This window comes from Rhyacophila brunnea, unplaced genomic scaffold, assembly GCF_057557595.1.
Source record: "Rhyacophila brunnea isolate RB1 unplaced genomic scaffold, BYU_Rbru_1.0 scaffold_13, whole genome shotgun sequence".
In the NCBI taxonomy this organism is placed as follows: Eukaryota; Metazoa; Arthropoda; class Insecta; order Trichoptera; family Rhyacophilidae; genus Rhyacophila; species Rhyacophila brunnea.
The window spans coordinates 22,391,505-22,409,214 of NW_028232785.1; the positions used below are offsets into that span (position 1 = coordinate 22,391,505).

At 34.7% G+C, this 17,710-nt stretch overlaps 1 long non-coding RNA gene across 1 annotated transcript; it reads left to right on the forward strand.

Moving 5' to 3' along the window:
- The first annotated feature begins 9,072 nt into the window (after window positions 1-9,072).
- Window positions 9,073-16,753, forward strand: LOC147076936 (uncharacterized). The gene is made up of 3 exons (XR_015069734.1): window positions 9,073-9,285; window positions 11,305-11,457; window positions 14,741-16,753. It is a non-coding gene; the product is annotated as an uncharacterized LOC147076936 (long non-coding RNA).
- Window positions 16,754-17,710: the final 957 nt, after the last annotated feature.

Genomic DNA, 17,710 nt, shown 5'->3' on the forward strand with positions numbered 1-17,710 from the left:
GTGTCATTTTATGTAAACCCGTTATAGGGCAAAGCATTTTTTCTTCATTTTAAACCGATCTCTATTATATTATAAAAGTATATGATCTATATATTATATATATATATATTATGGTATCTATCTAAAAACAATTTTAATATAAAAATAAGTTAACAATATTTATCAGAATTTTGGAAAAACAGGTGTTTTTGTTGATTTATTTAATATATTTCTTTTCGAATATAACAAATAAATAATGGTTGTACATATTATATTATATTTAATCACAAGTTACAATTCAATTTAAAAAAGATTACATCTATTTATGTGATATTATTCAAATTATAATAATGCAAAGCTGTAGATTATATTTCTTACAAAAATAAGATGTGCGTTTTGGCTCTCTAGCCATACTACAATAAGCACATCGATGGCTCTTTCCCTTTCCTATCCAATGAAGACAATCCATGGTATTGTAATTGGCGTTTCGACGGTGATGATTATTTTTATTCCAAAATTTCCAATAGTTCACCTGTACTAAGATGCTTCTGAAAAGCAGGTGAGTCTTCGGTTTTTTCCCGATCACTTTTTGATTAGGTACTAACACCGACAGAACTGTCTGCCTTCAGCAAACGGCCCCTCTAGGGTACGAAAATAACGGATCATCGCCCTCCAGTATATTAGTCAGCTGGTCTTATATTTATACTCTGTGTGACTATTTCAAAAGACTACTTGACACCAGGGGCTTGACAGGACTAAACTCAGCATCAACTCCGGATCCAGAGAGAAATTTTGGGGGGTCCGTATGCACAAGATCGGGAGTTGCAATTTTCCTCCGACAAAACTCCGTTGGTATTTAAACGTATTTACATGACCGACAATTAAAATACTTCCTGAAGTATATAATATTAAATTCAACTCATTTTAATATTTCATGGATAACAACAATCGTAACTAAAATTCAGAATCGGCTGTTAAATAAATACCAACTATTTTGAATAAAATAAGTAATATCGCTAGATTAATCAATATATTCAAATATAATTTATCTCACACTTTGTAAAATAAATAAATATGAAAGCTGATATACAAGCATTGAAATATAAGGTAATGAACGTTTTTGTCCTCTCCTTTACATTTCACATAATATCGTTTTCGATAAACCTATCTTAAGGCGACGATATAAGTGTTTTCACCAGAATAAGTCAATTTATTTATTTCATGCTACCTGGGAATACCCGTTAGTAATTGAATGCATCACATTTAAATGGCTTTTTTCCAGTATAAACCATTGGGTGATTTCATGTGACCTAACGTTATACATAACGTGACCATTTATTTTTTTCCCCAAAATCGGGACACCTAAAAAAGGTAGGTACTTATCGATTTCAGGCGCCTCACACTTTCACACAAGGAAATTGACAAGATAGTTATGTTTTTTCATGTCATATTAGGTTACCTATTTCATTTATTTATTTTAAGATTATCGGTAGGTATGTTTGAGTAGGCACATATAAAACTTGAGTTCCTACATATTTTTTAATAGTACATATTATTTTATTTATTAATGAAAAGTACACACATAAAAATTTATCTGATGTTATATTTTCCGAAGAACAATTTTAGTAGGTATATCTGGTGTTGATTTCAAAAGCAAATGAAATTCTTGGCAGGATTTTTTCGAATTTACAACATTGCTATATTCAACTGAGTTTTTTCACTCGTCTACAACTTATTCATAAGAGAGAAGACCCTTTCTACTGGTGCATTAGTGCCGGGCAGACATAAATATATTCAATAATTATATGAAAAATTTTGTGATCCAAATTATTGGCGCGAAAGTGTTTGAACAACTCCACACAACGAGATTCGGTTGAAACAATCCCAGTGTTCCATTCTGACATTTTTTGTGTCTGTGAATTTGTGAAGTGAATAGGTAATATTTCTGTTTCATGGTCACAAGTTTCTTTCTTTTCGAAAACGGGACATTTTGGCGTCCCGAAACTGTGTTCGGGGACACCGGGATACGCCGCCTGAAAACGGGACGTCTGGTCACATTAGTTATACATGCGTTATAGTTAATATCATAATATTTAAATGACAAATAAAATTAATACCCAAGAAGTGATTTTATTACTCATTTACACACCAGAAATAATTGCATTATAATATTTAAATGTCTGGCCAACAGAATGAGTGATTTTATGTCTCGTCATGTAACAAAACTGTTTGCATGAGTAACAACATTTAATGCATTTAAATGTTTTTTCACCATAATGAGTCATTTTATGCCGACTCACATGAGTAATTAGAAACTTCACATTTATATAGCTTTACCATAATGAGTTATTCATGAACTGAATTTGCACATGAGTTTTAGAAGACCCCACACACTTGAATGGGTTTTCGCTAGAATGAGTCATATTATGCAATTTCATGATACCTGATAGTGCACACGACTATTGCATACCTCTCATTTAAATGGCTTTTCACCAGAATGAGTCATTTTATATATCATGCTACCTGGCCTTGCACATGAGAAATCGTATTCCAGACACTTGAATGGGTTTTTACGAGAATGATCCATTTTATGTACCTTCATGTTACCTCCTGTATACATGAATAATTGCATACCTATCACTCTAATGGCTTTTCATCTTAAGTCATTTTATGTAATTTCATGCTTTTTGACGTTGCACATGCGCAATTTCACTACTTACATTTGAATAGGTTTTCGCTAGAATGAGTCATTTTATGTAATTTAATGCTACGTGACGACACACGTAAATAATTGCATGCTTCACACTCGAATGGCTTTTCACCAGAATGAGTAATTTTATGCAATTTCATGTTACCTAACCTTGCACTTGAGTAATTGCATTCCTCACACTTGAATGGCTTTTCACCATAATGAGCCATTTTATGGAATTTCATACTACCCAACGACACACATGAGTAATTACATTGCTCACATTTGAATGGCTTTTCACCAGAATGAGTCATTTTATGCAATTTCATGTTACATGACTTTGCACATGAGAAACTGCACACCTCACATTTAAATGGCTTTTCACCAGAATGGGTCATTTTATGGGATTTCATATTCCCTGACTTTGCACATGAGAAACTGCATACCTCACATTTGAATGGCTTTTCACCAGAATGAGTCATTTTATGCAATTTAATGCTACTTAACCTCGCACATGAGTAATTGCATTCCACACATTTGAATGGCTTTTCGCTAGAATGAGTACTTTCATGCAATTTCATATTTCGTGACGACACACATAAGTATTTGCATATCTCACACTTAAATGCCTTTTCACCTGAATGAGTCATTTAATGTACATTCATGTTACCTGCCTGTACACATGAGTAATTGCATTCCTCACACTTGAATGGCTTTTCACCAGAGTGAGTCATTTTATGCAATTTCATGTTACCTGATTGTACACAGGAGTAATTGCACTTTTCACACTTGAATGGCTTTTCACCAGAATGAGTCATTTTATGCAATTTCATGCTATTTGACCTCGCACAAAGATAATTGCAAGCCACTCATTTAAATGATTTGTCTCTGGAATGATTTATTTTGTGATTTCATGTGACATAACTTTACACATGAGTAATTGCACTTGTCACATTTAAACTTTTTTTCAACTGAATGGGTCATTTCTTGACTCTTCATGTGACAAAATCGTTTCCATGAGTAATTACTTTTAACACATTTAAACAGCCTTGATTCGGAATTACTCATTTTCGATAATGTGTTCTCATGTAATGATTTGTGTAGTTTCATTTGGTCGATCGATTGGAAAAAATCAAAACAGATACTACACACGAAATTTTCTTTATAAAACGATTTTTTTTTCCAATTTTATAACAGCCTCCAGTTTTGTCACATTCGATTGAAAAATATCACTTTCAGCAGTGACAGTTCGCGTTTATACCATTGAACCTTTCAATGTATTTCCGGACATCTTTTTAATATCTTGTTCGTCAATCTGTAGGTCTTCCCAAGGATCATGATCATAAGTATTCTCCGACAACGATTTGAGACTCGCAATGCTGGCCGTTACTGAGCTTCCGGGGACAAACTAAAAAAACAACCATTTACAAAGAGTAATCAGTGCAAATATGCTCATAAAATGCTTTAAGTATCAAGGAATGTGGTTTAAAATCTTAAACAACAAATGCCTACAGATCAATTAGAATGTCTTTACCCAGCGGTGACAACTACACATCGTCAAATCGTTAACTATATCGAATTCTAGGCACCACAATGTTCAATCATAATATGGCAAATTTCAAATCAGCCGCAAGTAGAGTTGGGTTTCGTGAATTTCCCGACGGGAATTCTCGAGAAATTTTTGAGATTTTCGATCCCGAATCTCGAGAAAATTATGAAAAAAGTGGACGGGAAACACAAAACGTTCAAAGACATCGGGGTATTTAATACAATTAACCCAACGGCGACTCAAAATGAGCGCAATTTTTTCAACATCAGGGAATTTTGTGTCTCAAAAGCGTACACGACCGTCAGACGCAGCGATTGAGTCTGTGTTTTTTGAAATTCTATTTTAATAAGTAATGTTTTGAATTATTTTTGTTTTCCTACTTCTATTTTGTTTGTCTTCTTACATAAATAGAAAAAATCATATTTTTTTGGAATTTGTCTGTTTTTGCACTGATTTTAGGATTGTTTTTTTTTAATTTCCTGATATCTCGAGATTTCTTTTTTGGAAATCCCGAATCTCGAGATAGAGATTTTCTCGGGAAATACTCAATTCTACCTACACTGTTATCAATGTTATCGTACTTGGTGTATCCACTTGGATTACATTCCAGAATTTAAGTTGTTGTAAATTGATGTTGTCCAACCAACCATCTCGTTGGCGGCTTTAAATGAACATTAGGCCAACAAGATGGTATCTTAAGATACACATACTATTCTGCTATAATAAAATACATAATCATTACCCCATATTCTGCAATGAGAATTTGATTTAATTCAACTTACAATGCAGGGAAAGTTATTGGGCAGCATAAGCTTAAGTAATGTTTTGAATTATTTTTGTTTTCCTATTTCTATTTTGTTTGTCTTACATAAATAAAAAAATCATATTTTTTTGTCTGTTTTTTTAAATTTCCCGTTATCTCGAGAATTCAAAATTTTATCATTTCGGGAAATCCCAAATCTCGAGATTGATATTTTCTCGGGAAATACCCAATTCTAGCCGCAAGCCGTATTAAGCGTATGCGCACAAAAGTATGTCAACATTGGTAATGTCTGACAACTGATGGACGTCTTTCAAATTGAATAGTTTATATCTTGAATTTCAGGGGAAAATAAACATAATATAGGAGAAATAGGTCGATAAAGGTCTTCAAAGCAAAATACAGTTTTGGTTAAAAACATTCGCGAAAAAATCTCTTGTACCTACCTACCTAAGCCCCGTTTACATGATTCACTTTTGACAATCGTCGCGGAGGAATTATCCCTATAATCCCGTGTAAACGCACATTCATCAACGAAACGAATCAAAAGTGCGTGAAGTTCAACTGGTTCTACTTTTTGATGACTATTCCAAAAATACTGCGCATGCGCACGTCATCATATTCCTCATGACAATACATCGCGCTACCCATGATTTTATCCATCAGCGTCCCTTTTTCCTCTACCTCTTTCTCTCGATGAAATTTCTGCATTCACATAACAATCACAAATTGTTTGAATTCCAACCTGCACCGCAATTTCACTTAACGCCATTTTGGAATGAATTGACTACAACACGTGTAAAAAGAAGTAAATGCTTGCATTCAATTAACTGCGGATGATTATCTGCAGTGACTCATCTAAATGAACCTCTCTTTGTTTTGTACCTGTATGACATGTTTTAATGATAACCTCTCTTTTCATGCTCTTTGTCGAATTACTGAGGTTGGTGATTAATAACTTTACAAGCGTTGCCAACAATCCCCTTCAGTTGTCGATTAAGTTGCTTTCTTCACCTGGGAAGCGCACGCGATCGTAACTACCTCCCTTTCCCTCCCTACTTACCTCGTAATCGTAAAAATGAATAACATGTCTATTAGGTACAGTTAGCTCAGAGCCGTTCTTTAGTGCCATGATTTTTCAGATAAAAATTAGGCTATATATTGAAAAACGCGTTTATCAAATAATCTTGTTACATTTACATGCCTACAGTACAGAAATATTCCTTTGAATCCTCTCATGGTTCGATATAAGTAGGTTTTGGACAAGACTAACCTCAAATGCGTGACTATCGATGTCGGCTCTTGTTTTATATAAATTTTTGGGCGCTCTCCGGCTACGTTGCAGCTCTTCTCCCTTTCCGCGTCTGATTCGCTTACATCTGGTTCAACTTTGACATCCATTTTGCGTATTTAATAGGTACGCAAATGATTATTTTTATTTGCATGCAGTACCCACGCGGAAACAATGACAATGTCGCCTACCTTAGACTATAGATGCCTACTGTAATAAAATCTTTTCATTCCATAGATAATACAATCAGCAGTGCTGCCGTCGTAATGTCACACAATTATAATTGGTGAATAGCTAGTTCCACATTTAGTCATTTCATCACACACTTCCTCTTCAACTTTTAAATTCTGGTTTTACACCGAGAAGTTTTGTGCATGCGCAGAGATAAAATAATCCGTTTTACTGTCTACATTCGTTCATCACTGTTTTCACTTTATGAAAGTGATAGATAATATACCTGCGCTTCAGTTTGTTCGTATAGTCTTTATGAGTTATATCCCATAATGCGCAATGTGCCCTATACTCCTCAATAAAATTCATTGTCATCATTTCAGTCGACATAAATTTAAAAAAAAAAATCGTTATTTTTCAATACTAATATGCATCCAATACGATCCACTATTCTTAACGTCGACTAAGACTAAAATAAATATATTTATTGACAAGCAACTGCACGAAACACCCGAATATTACCGAAAAAATACAAAGCTGCTGGGGTGTTGAACAGAAATCCAAGCCGGTCTGATCGTAGTGCGCTAGTACTTTCATCACAAAATGGAGGCCATTTTCAAACCGATTTGTGGGCTGATGACGCATGCCCTGTGTTCAATTCGTGAGACGTACGAAAAAGTCCAGAGTGTATACTTGGCTATTGAAGATATCCAATTAAGTATTTCGGCAAAAAATAGTGTGGTACTGATAACAAGTTCATAGTTTTCTTCTTCTGCTTGCAGCTATATCAACAAAATGGCGGCTCGCGTTCTGGTTTCTAGTCTTAAGTTAAGTCGCTTACATAACATATTATACTGGTGTATTCCTCTCAATTATAATTTTATGTATTGATTCATTATTATTTATTAACATTAATTGTTTCGATATGAATTTCCCGCACCAGTAAACTAGCTCTTTCGTTTAAGGTTAAATTTTGATTAAAAATTTGATTTTTTTTAAATATTATTACGGCTGCAGGCATCTATTTTTATGAATTTTTTTTTAAATTAAATTAAATTAAAAATAATTTAATAAATTGTTTGAATTTATTTTTTAAACTGCTAACCTTTTCTATTAGGTATCTAAATTGGAACAGTGGGCGATTAATATAGGTACACATTATATTGGATCGCTATTTATTATACAAGAGTCTCATCGCCTATTCGACGCTTGAATTCTGATGGTGCTGCTTTACAGCTTTACAGAGAATTATGGTACCTCACGAAGGCTCAGGGCAACCGTATACTGAGCATCGAAAACAGATGTTTGCGACGGATACTGGATGTGGGGTGGTATGTCTTTATGAGTAACGAGGAGATAAGAGAACGCACAAAGCCTCTCATCACGCAGAGAGTGAAGAGGCGACGTTGAACCTGGGTTTGCCACGTGCTGCGGATGCCAGAAGAGAGCCTCAACCTTGCTTGTCTGTTATTCAAGCTGACCGAATTCCAGCGTCCTGAAATGCCACTAAATACCTACTATCTATAGAGTGTATACGGCGGAGCTATGGGATGCTGGTTTGATCTGGAACGAAGCAAGAAGACTGGCGAGCGACAGGTGTTCTTGGAGGCGCGACGTGGTGTCCATAATGCGCCAACTAAGGGGTGGACATGAACAAAGAATGGAGAAGATTTATGATAATCACATATATTGCTTTATATTGGAATGATTGAGATATATAATTATTCATCATATTTAAATGCAAACATACAAAACATTATACGAATATACCTACACATAATAAATTATTGTATAAAAATCTCAGTGGCAGCAATCGGCAATTGCCAACTTTTCTGCTAGGGCTAGCAGCCTGAGGTGGTATCAGACGATATTCTGAAGGCCAGACTTGAGTATAGAATACACATATATGCCCCAAAATTTATATTGGCAGTGACGACATGCAAATCGTAATACTGAAAAATCAGCAAAATGTCAAACTGTATGTGAGGAATGAAAATCCATCCCGAAGGGAAAACTATGGCGCCGTATATGCATACTTCACAATTACTTTTATCCAGCACCATATCATTAGAACGCCAAGCTGTCTGCAAAGACTAGCGAGACAGACTGGCTACCGCCAGCTGGCTCTGCTAGCATATTATTACCTATTATAATGACATTAAATAATAAAAGCTTTAGACCCAGGGGTTCTGAATTATTGAAAACAAAGAAATTGTTACCTACCGCCTTTTCGGAAATGTATACAAAATAACAATTCATTCGAAAAAAATAGGTTTTTACAACAATTTAGTTTTAAAATAATAATATACCTAGGTATCTAATTAGATTCTTTAACATCATTTTTCATTGCGCACACGAAAGTGTCCGCTGTCGCACTTGAGACCGTTGACTTTTATGTGAATCCTTAAAAATATTAGTCAATGTAGGAACACTGCTTATGGCTGCGTATATAAAATAAATGACGAGGAAAAATCTGTTCACAGCTATTTATATTTACACTGTATTATAATTGAATGCCTGTTTTGATTCGACAATGATTTATTAATCTGTTTGAGGTAAAAGTGGTATCGATATGAAATCGGAATAAAAGTAACGATCCAAGTATCAGTAAAAAAATATTGATAAATGTTGACAGCCCTAGTAAATCTTTAACGTCAGGGAAGAAGGTGATCTAATCCATTAACAATATATTCTCGATTTAAACACGTAAAATGGATGTCAAACGAGAATATGATGAAGGCAATTCCGTGGCAGAACCGCAGCATTGGTTTGAGGTACCCATAGGGTTTCCAAACAGCCTAGACGTTAAGGAAGAGAATCCTGACAATGACAAATGCATATTTGAGGTTAGTTTTATCGTTATCGAACTATACGACATTAAAAAAGCTTATCTAATCGATGTAATCTAAATGTACGAATGTTTGGGTGAAACAGGATTCATGCTCTACTGTTTAAATTGGGTGCAAATCAATTTGCATTGCTGAAGCATTTTTAGCGTAGGTAGGTATCTACTTCAGTACATCTATTCTATACACAGGACTGTAATTGGTAGCTCTCGAGGGTAGTTTATTATATTTTTATATTGAGGTATTATTATAATTGTTACGATAAGTTAGCCGTCAAAACTGTCTATCTCGCTCTAAAATTTAATACACCCAAGAGACGTGCTGTTATAACATACTAATCACTTTTTGACAGTTCAGACAGTTGACTTATTGAAACAATAATAACCCGTGTCCGGAAACTTGTACGTAGTATTTTGAAGATAGCCGATATACTGGATTATTAATTGTTAGGTTTTCATTCTTGAATTCATGAATTTTGCCAAAATCAGCGATGACAATTGAATTAAATAGGTACCTTCATATTGAATCTAATAAAATAGGAGACCGTATAGTATACGGTCATGTCTTTCCGATAGAAAGCTCACGGGGAACTGTGCCACGGTGAAGTGTTTTACGTACAATCTACATGTAACCCAATTAACCGCCTCAATAGGTAGATACATCAATATGTAGAATAAATAGGTACATAAAAATGATATAAACTAGGTACTCGTACATTTGATAGTAGTGTTGTGCGCATAAGTCTTTTACCGTGTCGATGAACCAATCAGTTAATTCCATCAATTATTATAAATAAATGTGCAGCCATATTGTACTTGTTAAAAGTATTATTTATTACTGGGAACATTGGCCATTTCGAATGCGAAACATGTTTGATTTTTGCTAGTGCTAAGGCCATGGTCCCCACAAGGGGTGGGGCTGACAGGGCTCTAGCCTGGGGGCCCGGGCTTCCAAGTGAGATACACACACATCACTGCATTAATAGTAATTATTATTTCACTTCAAACACAGTAACAATTGAAATATGTGCTTGTGCGATGCAATTTCTGATTATTTGATGTCGATATTCGACAACTCCACAATTCAAGAGAAATTCAATACTAAAATAGCTATAAAATACCTTAAATTTTACCTCGAACACTATTTGGAATACACAACTGTGGATCGTCACACTGCTTTAAATTGAGCGATAGGTAGGGGGCCCGCTTCAAGATGTGGGGGCCATGGCTAAGGCAGTCTTCGTACGATACATTATTATAGATATGTCTCTGAGTTATAATTTCCTATGAATATTCCAACCGGGTTAATAATAATTGTGTATAATACAGATATACCGTTATATACTCATATAAACTAATCAAAAAGCCGGCCCTCACATCTAAACTCGCCCGTCTGCTGCACAGCCATAAATCAAACCTTATAGGAACGTCGATCCGATATTGCATTAGAAGACCGCACACACCTACTGAGCGACAATCGCACGTAACCTCTTGAAACGACGTATTGATATTTAGATGCGGCGAGCCAGTATAGGAATGACAAATTCGTAGTTGTATGTATGCGTTCTGGCGTCTTCAAATATTATCTATATCATCATTATCAGGAGCGCGACAACCCGGTGTGGGTCCTGGCTTCCTCCAACAGCTCCCTCCACCTTTCCCTATCCAGTGTGGCCGCTTTCCAATTTGGTACCCCCAGAATACGGCAGTCACTGGCAGCTCCATCTAACCAGCGAATCATTGGCCTCCCTCTTCTTCTACGTCCTATTGGATTGCTGGACATCACTCCCTTTGCCGGCTCATTGTCATTCATACGGTGCACATGACCTAGCCATCCCAGTCTCCCAATCTTAATTGATTGAACTGCGCTGCAATCTTCGTACAGCCCGTAGAACTCAGCATTATATCTTCTCCTCCAATTGGTGCCATCCCTGATCGGTCCATATTATCTATATAGTCTACAAATATTACCATTTACTTTTGAGAAACACGTTCTTTGAGATATTGTTTTTGTTTTAAGAATCCTCCACTCAACGAGATATATATCAAATCAGAGAATATTTTTCAACCAGTTGAAATCAAAGAAGAACCCTTTGAAGATTCGGAGCGCGAGATCATTAATGAAAGCCCCCAACCTGGAAGTTCTTGCTCGAAGTTCACTTCAGTCAATCAGGTAAGTTCTCCTTATATATCCCAATTTCATTGATTACAACGCACCGTGAGTGTAAAACCAAGGCATCAGCAAGTTTTTCAATTTTTAGATTAAATGCAAAACAACTGCAAAAGTAGTGAACTTGATAATGTAAAAGTGAAGTAACTGAAAGAACATGCAGAACATGTAGATATAAACCAAATGTTATGGTTTTTTTAGAAACTCTATTTCTCCTAACAAAACGAAAACTTCAAACCCTAATATATCCAAAATATAACAGATGCCTTGGTTTTACACTCACGGTGCGACTAGTCTTATGAGTTTGAAGTAGATAATTCCCTATATCTATTGTATACTGACATCACCAGATTTGCGGCATAGCTCGGTCTGAATATGGGGTCATTAACGGAAGCCAAGAGTGTATGAGTCGGTGGAGCTTGGTTGCAGCACCACTAGTATTTTTAATTTAAACTCTGAATTGTCTTTTCCAAATTTTCCTATTAGTATCTTAACATATATGTTTACAATTTATTAACTGTAGTTATTTTTATATGTAGTTAAGTAAACTTAAAGAAATATACCGCGAAATGATATAATTTCTTGGACCGCTTCCTATAATTCTATGACAAAATTGACAAAAAACAAAAAAAAAATTCTATGACAAATTCTATGACAATTCTATGACACTGGAACAGATGTTTCCTCGTCAATTTTATTTAGGTAGGTAGGCAGCCAAAAGTAAAACATTGATTAATATTTTAATAGGGAATCAATAACGAATCGTAAATCATCGGTAAATGACGTATATGTGTGTTATGTAAGCGACTTAACTTAAGACTTCAAACCAGAAGGCGAGCCGCACTTTTGCTGCTATAGTTGCCAGCAGAAAAAGAATATTATGAACTTATTATCAGTATAACCACACTATTTTTTGCCGAAATACTTTATTATTTGGATATCTTGGATCGCCAATTTATAATTATTTTGCTACAAAACGATGACAACACTGCTGAGTGGTGTGAAAATGTATAATATTATCTATGGAGCGTAAAGTCTATCTATGATTTTATTTTCAGTTAGTGCACCGCACATATTTAGATTAATAAAGCCTGAGCATAACGTTTTGCGCATCCAACGAGTGGTCTACTGCCATACTATTTATTGAAAAAAAAAATTCTATAATGACTGAATAAATACGTTATTTGTCGTTTAGAATCGACTGTCACATTGACAAACGTCCTAGTGTATTATGATTTTATTATACACAGAAAAAGCTTACTTTGATCGTCGCTCCAATTATTAATAACACAGAACCACTAAATCACATGAACTCCATGGTCTCCAAGATGCGTTAAAACAATCTGAAAGAATACTCCAACAAGTGAAAACGACAGACACGTCAGTATGAGCACTCTATAGACAATGACAGGCAATGACAGATAATCCACAGACAACGGGATGGGTGAAAAGTAGGACCAGTCATGTAATGTATCGGCTTTCTTCTTCAGTGGGCAATGACAGGGTAGTTTATATTCGCACAATTGAATGGACTGTTTTGACAAAGCGCTGACAACATTTAAAAAGATGTTCATCACATCGGAAATGGATGATATTCACAAATCAACTACAACTCTCAAATGATCGATTTGCACTAAGGAAAAAGTAGTCTTCACGTATCAATATACTATTGTAACTAATTAATCGTAAATGAATACAAACACTAAGAAAAATAGGTTTATTGATTTTAAACAATATTTTGGCAAAACATAAGTATGTATTAGGTACCTACTTTCAGATTCAAATAATACTATTTAAAAAGTGACGTTAATTAAAACTTAGGTAGGCACCTAATTGTGCCGCAGATCCCGTCATGAGCTTTTACGATTATTTTACGAAAACAGTTTATTCCATGTAGACAATTATAATAAATACCTTTTTCTGTCGGCGCATAGGTTTTTCGATCCAAATAAATTTGAAATTTTCATACAATTTGATGCATCATTATCACAAACTAATTTTATATTAGGTAATATTAGGGTGGGGGTAGGTTAGGTTGGTTTGGGTTAGGTTAGGTTATGTTAGGTTTGGTCTTAAAAGAAAATTATAAAATCTCATGATAGCATCTGCGGCACATTTACCAAAACTTATATCAATAAACCGAAAAATATATTCTTAGGTGGCGTTATTTGATTGTAGATTTACATATCGACCGTGTTTAGGAAAAAGGGCGTAACCCACACAGAACAAATTTTACAGGAGAGGCAAAAAACGTTTTTTGAATCATTTTGGTTTAATATTACTAAAAAAACATAGACATTAAGTGCATGATGATTGCTGATTTGGTGTAATATCTTTTCGATATACTAATAATTAAAAAAGTCATTACAGAAAATCATTAAAATTGAGGGTATATGGTTTTTCTAAACTTAATTAAAGCTCAATTAAAACCTTAATTTAGATAATTAATCGGAATTTGCGGCTTACTTCCTCTTTACAGAACGTGTATTTAGTTGTATACATTGTTAATATCTAATAAAAGCTCTTTTCGAAAAATCGAGGGTTACGCCCTTTTTCTTAAACACAGTCGATATAATAATATATGAACGATAGTAGCACGAATAATAATATACACCTACCTTTTTATATTACTGCGTTAAACAATAATTATATTGACACCTAAGTACCATTTTTGCGATTGCTTTCTAATAAATTGTATTGCGGCTACAATTATTACTTTGACATTTGTGAATTTCTACCATTTCTCTGTGCGATGTATTATTTATCGGTGAAAACAATTTTACCAGTGTGTGTAGCTGTCAAAATTTTGTTAACTTATATTTACAATGAGTGATGTATGATTTTTGTTTTGTGAAACAAACTATTTTATGTGATTTCATTTATTAATTTGTGAAATCATTTATTATGTGTGAAAACTACTTTCCAAATGTTAAAGTTTGTTTTTTTTTTGTGAATTTCGATTATTGCATTGTGCGATTAATTCCCACCCGTTTGTAAATCGGGATATTTAACATCATGAGACAACGGTGGTTATATGTGCACAAGAAACCCAATCCCCAATGCGACTTTGCGAGCATTTGCACTAGGGAAAGCAGCTCTCTACTGCAAAGGACATATTATTATATTTCCCTTAGCACACTGTGGGTGGATATATTCCGTCTTTTACCATGTCGCGTTGTGTGCATTGTGTTTCAAAATTTCCTTGCGTAATGTTATTAAATTATAGGTAATTAAAGACATTGTCTCACTAACTAATTATTATTCTTTCTAAATGGTTGTTTTTTAGTTTGTCTCTGGAAGCTCAGTAACAGCCAACAATGCGAGTCTCAAATCTTTGTCGGAGAATACTGATGTTCAAGATCCTTGGGAAGACCTACAGATTGATAAACAAAGTACTAAAAAAGATGGCCGGGAGTACATTGAAAGGTTTAGAGATATAAACGCGATCTGTCACACTGCTGAACGTGATATTTTTCAATCGAAAGTGACAAAACCTGAACTATTAGAGGCTGTTATAAAATTAGAAAAAAAATGGTTTTATAAAAACAATTTTGTATGCAGTATCTGTTTTGATTTTTTTGGATCGTTCGAACTAATGCAATTTCACAAATCATTACATATAAACACATTGGCGATAATACGTAATTCCGTTGCAGGGCTGTTGACATGTGTCAATTGTAATTACTCTTGCAAACTTCCTTCTCACATGAAGAGACATGAAATGACTCATACTGGTGAAAAGCCATTCAAGTGTGAAGAATGCAATTACTCATGTGCGAGGTTGGGTAGCATGAAATTGCATAAAATGATTCATTCAGGTGAAAAGCGATTCAAATGTGAGGAATGCAATTACTCATGTGTACAGGCAGTTACCATGAAAGTACATAAAATGAAACACTCTGGTGAAAAGCCATTCAAGTGTGAACTGTGTAATTACTCATGTGCGTCGCCAGCAAGCATTAAATTGCATCAAATGAAACATTCTGGTAAAAAGCCGTTCAAGTGTGAAATATGTAATTATTCATGTGCGTCGTCAGCAAGCATTAAATACCATAATTTGAAACATTCTGGTGAAAAGCCATTCAAATGTGAGGTATGTAATTACTCGTGTGCAAGGTTATGTGACATGAAATTGCATAAAATGACTCATTCTGGTGAAAAGCCATTCAAGTGCGAGATTTGCAATCACGCATTTGCACATGCGGGTAACATGAAGGTACATAAATTGATACATTCTGGTGAAAAGCCGTTCAAGTGTGAACTATGTAATTTTTCATGTGCGTCGTCAGCAAGCATTAAATTGCATCAAATAAAACATTCTGATAAAAAGCCATTCAAGTGTGAACTATGTAATTATGCATGTGCGTCGAGAACAAGCATTAAATTGCATAAAATGAAACATTCTGGTGAAAAGCAATTCAAGTATGAAATTTGTAATTAGTCACATGCATCGTCAGCAAGCATTAAATTGCATAAAATCACTCATTCTGGTGAAAATGTGCGGTGTCCAGTTACTCATGTGCAAAGTCTAGTGACATGAAATTGCATAAAATGACTCATTCTGGTGAAAAGCCATTCACATGTGAGGTGTATTATTAGTCATGTGTGTCGTCGGGTAACATGAAGGTACATAAAATGAAACATTCTGTTGAAAAGCCATTGCAATTGTGAAATATGCTATTACTAATGTGAAAAATCAGGTGTCTTCAGAGACATAAAATAACTCATTTTGGTGAAAATTCATCCAAGTGTGGGGTATACAACCACTTATGTGCAAATTCAGGTGGCATGAAATACGTCAATAGTATTGTTCTAGTAAAGCCATTTAATAGTATAAAGTACAGTTGCATTTCGTCTCTGTTCTGGCAGAACACACTAACTGGAAAATACTAGTTTTGAGTAATTCGACTTTGAAGTTGTTAAAATGTTTGAAATGGTCTATCATGTGAGTTTATTAAGTAATCGTAAGAAGGATGACTGTTCATTTATTAAGAAGGTTTCCAGACGCTAAAGTTTTAAATGAGGAACATTTTGGTATAACTAACTCAATATGTCATTTTTTCGAATTAGTGTCTTCTGCCAGAACAGTGACGATTTCATGCAATCGGTCTTGTCATATGAAGAGACTTAAAATGGCTAATTCTGTAGACAAGACATTTAAATGTGATGCATTGAATTACTAACGTGTATTCTCAGGTAGCCTAAAGTGCATAAGTTGACTTATTCTGGTGAAAAGCCTTTTAATTATCGTCGCCTTAGGAGTGGTTTATCTTAAACAACATTAATTATGTAAATTGTGAAGAAGAGGAAAAAGCGTTCATTGCCATATTATATTTCAATGCTTGAATATCATTTATAATTATTTTTTTTAAATAGTGAGATATTACATTTGAATATTATAATAAACTAGTATTCTAGCGATATTACTCATTTAATTCAAAGTAATTTTTATTTATTTAACAGTACATACTGCACCTTAGCAGCGATTATGTTTTCCAGACAATATTAAAATGAATTGAATTTAATATTTTATACGTATGCAAAATATTACGTAGGTATAGATTGATAAAACTATGTATCATTATTTATATATCATCATCAGCCGGGGTCAATTCACTGCTGAATGAAGGCCTCCCTAAGCTCCTTCCTACTCTCGGTCCTATGTCGTTCGCTGCCACCTATGTCCGCCGAACTTTACCTGTTCGTCAATCCAGCGGCTTTTAGGGTGACCCTGTGTCCGTTTCGTGACCCTTGGGTACCACTGGATGACGGCGTTTGTCCAGCGGCCGTCCTTTCGGCGAGCAATGTGCCCCGCATTCGTTTCTCTTACGGTCCTCTCGCGTGATGCCCAACATACACCACTCCATGCCTCTCTTAGCCTTTGGACATCTCTCGTGTTGAGGGTATATTTGTATACAAAAAGTAGAAAAAGTAACATAATATTATATTATGAAATATTTAGTTGTTAAATAGATTATGCTAAGTTGCTCAGACATTGTGCGAATATCGTCGTGTTTGGTTGTTTTGAATTTAATACAATTATCAAATATACGTAAGTAGATTATAAATAGTATGGCTTTGTAATCGTATTGATTAATTTTTATTTTAAAACTATAAATAAGTTATTATGTCATTGTAGGTACTTCATAATTTCCGTTATTCGTGGAATTTGGGTCACAGGTAACGGATGTAACCTAACCTAACCTTACCAGGTAAAAGGCCAATAATTTAGCGAGAGTTTTTCAATTAATATGCT